Genomic DNA, 8,750 nt, shown 5'->3' with positions numbered 1-8,750 from the left:
CAGATTCCTAAATATATCAAAAGCAAAAGGGAGAAACACATATGGATTTTCTAAACAGGCTTTCTCGTATTTGACAACTTTGCCCGATTCGGCCTTCAACGCAGCCTGACCTACAACAAATCCGTGGTCCCTGAGCCCGACAAGAGGAGACACTCCTGTAAGGTCCACACAAGCGTGTTTCCACGTGCCCACCCAAACACAAGAATATCAGCTAGTCGTAACGCGGACCTCCCTTTGAGTGGATCTGTAAGAAAGTTAACAGGGGCCTCCTTTTTAGCAGAGATCCCTGCCCGTTTAAGAACATCACACAAAACATCCCTGACCAAATCATGTCTGTATTTAACACCAGGCAATGCTTTGCAGTCCACCGCATGGTCTCCAAAGGAATCCAAATAGAATTTGCGGCAAACTGGGCAAGGCTCATTAATCGGAAACATAGGGATCATTAGCCGGTACTTAAGGATAACCCGATACTCCAACCCCGACATATGTTGGCCTAATCCTTCAATAGGGATGACCGTTAGAAAATCCTGAGCCCGAGGAGCTCGAAAACATTCAAACACCGCTTTTTGGCGAGGAGATAGATCAAACTTCGCTTCTAAACTCTAGACGATTCCACTAAATAAGGCACTCGCCAAAGCATATTGGGCTTTAGGGGAAAGTTTCCTTATTAGAGAAACCGCTAAGATAAAAATCAGGAAGTGAAGTACGTAAACGATCCATCGCACACCCATAATCAGTGTCCATCCCATCAATACCACATCACCGACGAATGTGGTCCTGCAAACTCCATGATTGTGCTCTTGAAGCCACAAAAGCATATGTAGATACATCCCTAGCCGAACATAAACCCAATCCCCAAAAACAGGTAAGAAATGATGCCAACCTCCATTGGAAATTCCCGAATAACGGCCCCCGACAAACCACGATATCCTCAATCGCCCCTCGAAGGCCATTATCAAAAATAGAAACAGCTTCCTCCACATACATAGGTTGGCACGTTCTAAGGTCAAACCACAGCTTTGTGACCCCCATACATGAGCGAAGCAGAAGAAGCTCGCATTGAGGGTCCCGAAGCCTTGGGAGAACACTCATCAATTCCACAACACTAGATGCCTTTTTCACCGCCAAACTACTGATAAACCCCGCATCCCGACTTACAGCGCCTCCAAGGAGTTTCACACCAAGCACTGGCCTTCCAATCCAGCAAGGGAACAACCCATCCAGCACCTTTTTCCCATTGCACGTTGGCCAAAATAATTCTGTTTTCTTAAGGTTTAATTCAAGACCCAACCGAGGGCCCTCGGCCCTGATAATATCTAGTGCATTAGCCACCTCTTTAGTGTCCCGATAATCGTACCATCATCCAAGTACCAAGCATGGAAAATAAGCTTTCAACGATCCCTGATTCGGTGAACAAGAAGATGCAAAACTAAGGCAAAGAGAAGAGGCCCAAGAGGGTCCCCCTACTAAACCCCAGTGGTGGACCTAATGTAAGCATCCCCCACATATAACCTAGCCGATTGCCCATATAAAAAATCCACCCATAAGGAAATAGAAGGACATCGACTACGTACCTTATGTAGAAGGGCCGTCCTATCGACCAAGTTGAAGGCATTAGAGAAATCAACAGTAAGCATAGCCAATGACCCATCCGAGTGAAACTGATTTAAAAAAACCTGTTCGCACTATGAAGCACGTCCTCCGGCCCATTAGGGACTCCCATCCCAAATTGAAAGTCACAGAGGTATTTAGCAATCTCCTTCCCGACACCCCTCATAGCCACGTTAGAGACCAATCTCCTCCAAATGGCCCCTACGGCAATAGGTCTAATCCCATTGTCCGGTTTAAGCAATGGCGTAAGGGGGGCAGACGCAACAAACTCTGCCAACACCCTAGGGCACCTTCCCCCCAAAAATAAATTAACAACCACAGAAATAGCCTTGAGCAAACTATCCACAATATGAGACCCCTCTCCACACAGCGCATCTAAAATGTGTTAGGCTCTCAATCTGTCTCGCCCACACGAAGTCCCTTTAGGGAAAGATTTAATGCAACCGAGCACACTATCAACATCCACAACAAGGGGAGGGTCAGAAAGCAAGGAAACAGGCATACTCGAAGGGGGTAGGATGGGATGCTTAGACATCAGTGTCTCCAAAGTATCCTTACTGAAAGGCACAACCCCTTTGGAGATACGTGTAGCAGATGAATCACTTTTTCCAAATTAACCACAGAAGAACCAATGGGATATGCGCATGCCTCTTCAGCCTTGTTCTTCAAATCAATGGCATTCTTTCTCATTTCCTTTCCCTTTTCTCCATTCATCAACTCTATCACTAGCTTTGAAACTTCATCACTCTTAACATCGTTGTCGATCTCGATCGCAACCTTCCACTTATTGCAACTCCACCAGCAATTCGGTTGTTGATCAGCGAAAAATGGCCAACAAATCATTGGGACTCCTTTAGAAATACTTTCAATCGTCGAATTCCATCCGCTATGTGTTAAAAACCCTCCTATTGACGAGTGACTAAGAACTTGTTCTTGTGGGCACCAACTAGCCAACATTCCTCTATTGCTTGTTTGCTCCAAAAACTCCTGCGGAAGCGCAGAAGAATCACCAATCACAAGGTCGGGTCGTATTATCCACAAGAATGGATAATTGCTTTTAGCAAGTCCCCAACAAAATTCGACTAGTTGTTGAGGTGTCATTATAGTGATGCTACCATAATTTACATATACAACTGAGAATGCTCTTTGTCATCTAACCATTTTAATCATTTAGGGTCTTTTACCCAAAGATTTAATTTGATGGAATCTAGAGACTTATCAACAATTTTGCTCTGGAACAGATGCAAAGGACCTATACCGTAGCACAGTGGGTACTTTAAAGAGAGCGCATCTAGACATTCACCTTCTAGCTCATCAAAAGTGTTAAAAATAATGGTCGCCGCTCTTTTCCCCCTCTCTAGTTCCCTATCCGAAAATCCAACCATAAACTCATCCCCAGGATGGACGATTCGAACAAAAGGAGGAATATCTTTTAGACGTATACCAGGCATGGTAGGGATAAAATCTACAACTATATCCAAATACCTATTTACTAAATAACTCGAATCTGTGTACAAGAAAGTAATACAAATCTATTAAATATTTAAACTAAACTTTATTATTAATTATAATAAGTATTGGGGTCTCATTATAATTATTGTAATTAGTAGGGCTAATTTGTAATTATTTGTTCTATAAATAGGGAATCGATGTCAGACAATTTGTAATTGACAATCACGTATAATCAATCGTATATTCAATATTTTAATTCAAGAATTTGTTTGTCTATATCATCTTGTTCTTCTTCTATTCAATTAAATTGAGATTTGTTCTTTGATTACCAGCAAACTTTACCTTTAAGTGGCATTAAACCCTTTTGTATAAGATGTACTGATCGTAACATATGAGGGAACCAGCCCCCGCGGTCCAGGAGAGAATTGCTGGAATATCTAATTCCTCGGCTGCAGAGAGGTGAAACCCATAAGGTAGTCGGCCACCACGCAAGTCACTGGAGAATAAGAAGAACTCGTGAGGATGCTTTTAAATGGACCCAAACCATTTTCATGAACGGATTAATTTGAGTAAAGACGCAGAATCTTGGGTGGTATCGGGGTTTTCAGCTGGTGGAAGACCATCAGGAAAGGTTTCGAAGTGGAAGGAAGGGCGGTCTTGTAGAGCGTCGAATCCCAGCGATCTAAGAAGACGTTGGTGGTTAAACTCAGTGTTGACAAAGGTGACAAAGAAGCCTTTGGAGTGTAGAATTTTAAAAAGATTTATCATTGGGTTAATGTGACCTTGCTGGGGCTGGTATACACACCACATGTGGCATGCTATCTTGTGTCGAACCCATAGAAGTATAGAACTCTAAAACAAATTTTGAAGCATGTATTACTGTTTTTATAAGCTTCCAGTGAAGAATATCCTGTTTAAACATTGAAAAATAGACGAGCAATTAATTGACCTATCAATTTATAAATTATTTAAGGGGCCCTATAGTTAATCGGCCATTAATGAGTCATTGAAAAAAGTACACTATGTTATGAGCTATTATTATCATAAAAGTTTGGTTGAATATGGTTTTGTTCATAGTATTGATATATATTTTGTTCAAACCTACAAAATTTTGTCCTGATCAGAGAAGCACATAAATAGATTGGTTGATTCCAAACATATTGAATTTTTTTAACAACGTTTGGAAACTCTTAATAACCAAGTGAGTCTATCTAATACGAGATTTAAACCACCCATACTGGTTTTGACATTCCAGCCTCATCCAGAAACACCTTCAAGAAGGAAACCCATTTTTATGGGAATACCCCCTTAAGGTTTCAAACATGACACTATAAGATATAAGGCCTTATCCATCACCGTCTTGCCATTAAACCAGAATACCTTACTATTATTATTATTATTATTATTATTATTATTATTATTATTATTATCTAAGTTTATCTTTTATTTAATTTCCTTATTATAGTCAAATTATGTTTCCTTATTGTTTATCTTTTTCTATTTTCATGTTTTTGTTTCCTATATATTGTAATCTTATTTAAGAATAATAATAAGAAAGAATTATTATTTTGGGTCTATTTTCTCTTCTTCTCTTGTGTTATTGTGAGATTGACGGTTGTCTCGAATAAACCGTATCAATTGGTGCTTTCATTGAGCCTTAGCCTAGATGGCTTTGGAAGAACTCTTGTGGGAGCATCCACGATTACCTCTTTTTACTGGATCTAACCCTGCCCTATAGATCTCTCAAGCCGAACGATATTTTCTCTTTACGCTCACTACTACAAAAACAAGTATTTGTTACGACTAAAATCGTCGCAAATTCGTAGCAAAATAGGTGTTTGCTACGAATTTGCTACGGATTTGGTCTGTAGTTAAAAGTCTCGTAGCTAATTTATTTTGCTACAATTTTTGCTACGGAATTTTATTTTGCAACGACTTCAATTACAAAAGAAAACCGTTGCTATTTTAACTATGAATTTTGCTATGAAATTGTTTGCTACAGATTTTTAGCTACAGAATTTTTTGCTACGAATTTTTAGCTATAGAAATAGTTGCTATGGATTTTAGCTACGAAAGCGCTTGCTATGGATTTTGCTACAAAAACTTTTGCTACAAATTTAGCTACCATTTGCCTACAAATTTTGCTATGGTTTTTGCTACCTATTAGTCTATGATATTTTACGAATCTTGCTACACATTTTGAAAGGTTTTGGCTACAAATTTTGCAACCAATTTTGTTTGGATTATCACAGATTTTTTAGATTATTTTTTATTTGTTTAAACACTAAAATTTTAATTTCTGTAAATATATACAAATCTCTTCAAAGATAAATACCCAAACCAAATTGAACGAAATATCTAACTTATCCACATGTAACAAAATAAAGATCCAGAATATCCGAAGACAGATACATATATATTCGAATTATTGTGTTTACCAACATAAACTCGTATCTTAACTTGAGTTTAACAACTAAAATCTCTCAATCATAACAACTTATAACCTCACAATGTCTTCAAATTTCTCCATCGTGATATTGTATCATGCTTCTCTACTTCATCTTGTTCCAACTTCGCTATTTGTTACTTGGACAGTTAATAATACATGAATATCAAACACATTAGCAACTCTTAATGCCATCTTAACAAATTACAAACTAATATAGATCGTTCAAACACTTAAAATAATCACCAACCAAGGATACTTAAAATTTTATCATTAAATAACCACACAGTTTTCAAGTTATAGCCTCTATGATACGTTAAAGATTCTAAATCAATTAAAACGAAACCATATGAGTAGAATCAAGTGTTGGTAGAGCACATACCTTCAATTCTGTTCAATACCACAAAGAAGCAATATATTTATTGTAGTAAAAAAACCATAAACCACCAACCTCAGCTACCTCTCAGCAAATATTGCACTAGAGACCTAGTATGCTCAAGGAAATAAAACCAAATAAAACATCATAAATTATTAGACAAAAAGGAAATTGTTGCAAGTTTTTTGCAACAAAGAGGTAGTACATTTTATACATAATAGATAAAATTTATTCTTTGAACATAATGTGAGCCGATAATATGACATACTTAAGAAAAGTAAAAAAAAATGTTGTTTCATTCTCTTTCAATTCCTTAGCTTTTCCATCATTGCACTTTTTTTAAGTTCTAAGAACGACAAAAATACAATGAAACATTCCATTCAATTAGGCAATTAAAACAATATCGTGATTAGGGTGCAAACAAGTCAAGCTGCTCGCGAGCTACTCAAGATCAGCTAGTCAAAACTCAATCAAGCTGAGCTAAAACGAGCCTAAGCCCGACCCTAAAAGTAAGCTTGTTTAATAAACAAGCCCGAGCCCAAGCTTCACTTATCGAGCTTGAGCTCGGCTCAGCTTGGCTTGTTTGCATTCAATATTGAAAGGATACTGCTTTTGTTTTAACTACCATTAGGCAATTAATGTCCCAAAAGAATACTATAGTTTTTAAGCAAATTATACATGTTACTTCCAACCTGGCAGGTACCCTTGTATTGTGCAATTAACATAGCTAAAAATATATCAAGATTCACTTAAATAAGAACTACATAAAAAATAAGAACAAGTAATGCTACCTCTGTATTAGTGCCTTATCATTATTGTGTTGGCTCCTATGTTGGGCCTGATAACGTAAATCTTGAAATCCTTGAAGCTAGTAATCTGCAAGCTGAAAAATTCGTTGAATCATTTCATCGAGCACTTGGTGTGCGTCTTCGAACCTTCAGTTTCGAACAAGACTACCAAAAACGTTAGCCCTAAATTATAAAGTGTACGAGAAAGTCATAATGATATAATATCAACACTTAAAATGAAATGATTATACTTGTTAGATCATTAGCATATACAACTTACCCATTGAATTAATCATAGCTTACAGATAGTTTCTGGATACAAATGAAATACATTAATGCACTAATTGCCTCTTACATTTTGATTAGAACGCTAGGTGGAAAACACAAGCTTTGCCCTGGTACTAGACGGCTATAACAATGGCAGCAGAGACAAGTATAGGGGTCAACGGCTCAAGTAATGAGGCTGTGTCATCTGATAGACCGAGAGCATTCTAGGAAGAGTTTTGGGTTAGGGGTTTTGAGGAGGCGACGGAGGATATCGATGGGAGAAATGGCAGAGTGAAAATGAAATAAAATTTGAGAAATTTGAGAAACTGAAGGTTTAAACTTCAAAGAGTTAGGGAAACTCATTTTTTAGAGGAAAAATAAACTAAAGATTTTTAATTTTAAAAGAATAAATAACTTATTTTGCTACATATTGACTTTTATAAAATAACTTATTTCCTTTTTTATTTTACTTGATTTTGCTACGGATTTGCTATATTTTAATAAATGGTATTTTTTATATTTCTTTTTCTTCGATTTTGCTACAACATTGCTACGAGTTTTGCTAGACTACGTTTGGTAACTTAAAAAAAACCTGTTTTCTAGTTTTGCTACGGATTTGCTACGGATCTTATTAAATTGCTCTAACTATTTTTATTTTTTATTTTGCTACGAATTTTGCTACAACTCTAATTTGCAACGAAATATCCGTAGCTAAGCCGTATCAAAATATGTTCGTGGCTAATTCGTAGCTAATAGTAGCAAAGTTGCAACAGATTTTTTTTTGTAGCAAAAATATTGTAGCTAATGCTTGTTCTTGTAGTAGTGGCTATCAATGGTGACGAGTGGTTTCCTTATGTCGTTGAATCCTTCAATAATGAACCATTCTAAATGTTCAATGGTTGGCTTTAGAGTTCAGACTTCCTCACCTGGGATGATTTCACTACAACAATGCTTTCTCAATTCCATGCTAGTTCCGTCAACGTAATTGCCAAGTCTGATCATGTAACCTTGCTAATAAGGAAGTTACTCAAGGATTGGGGGATGTGACCTTAGGTGAGCATGCAACTAGTAAATATAAGCAACAAATGGTAATTTGATGGCTAATAAAGATGTCAATCAAATTTACAACAATACAATTAGCTCGTTGGTGCTGACACCGTTAAAAGGTGCAATAAGGCGACCCGTGTTGCGCCCCTTATGGTGGTCCGTTGACATTGGCCCGAATAACACCGGAAGACTCGAATAGTGGCCACTGTGGTGCTACGTTGAGACTGCCCCACTTTTTGTTGTACGACTCGAGTGGCGACCACCATGGCAACGACATTCCATCCTTAAGGACAAGGACGTTTTCAAGGGGTCAGGAATTGATACGATCCTATTATTATTATTATTATTATTATTATTATTATTATTATTATTATTATTATTATTATTATTATTATTATTATTATTATTATTATTATCTAAGTTTATCTTTTATTTAGTTTTGTTATTGTAGTTAAATTATGTTTCCTTATTGTTTATCTTTTTCTATTTTTATGTTTTTGTTTCTTATATATTCTAATCTTGTTTAAGAATAATAATAAGAAAGAATTATTATTTTGGGTCTATTTTCTCTTCTTCTCTTGTGTTCTTGGAAGATTGACGGTTGTCTCGAATAAACCGTATCAATACCAACATTATTTTAATTAATAACTCACTAAAACTCTAAACAAACCAAGATTCAAGCTCTAACTTCCAAAAACTAGATAAGCATAGATAAACGTAAATAATCATTATTATCTCTTTTCCTTGTTTACGGAATACC

The 8,750-nt window shown here is 36.8% G+C and overlaps 1 pseudogene; it reads right to left on the bottom strand.

The window, feature by feature from the left end:
- Positions 1-2,148: 2,148 nt before the first annotated feature.
- Positions 2,149-2,715, bottom strand: LOC143603699 (7-deoxyloganetin glucosyltransferase pseudogene; annotated as a pseudogene).
- Between the last annotated feature and the right edge of the window lie 6,035 nt (positions 2,716-8,750).

This window comes from Bidens hawaiensis, unplaced genomic scaffold (assembly GCF_021521415.1).
Source record: "Bidens hawaiensis isolate Kalapana, Puna unplaced genomic scaffold, B.hawaiensis_p1.1 tig00062459_1, whole genome shotgun sequence".
NCBI lineage: Eukaryota > Viridiplantae > Streptophyta > Magnoliopsida > Asterales > Asteraceae > Bidens > Bidens hawaiensis.
Note: the sequence above shows the minus strand (reverse complement) of the source record. Positions and strands in the feature narration are given on the sequence as shown.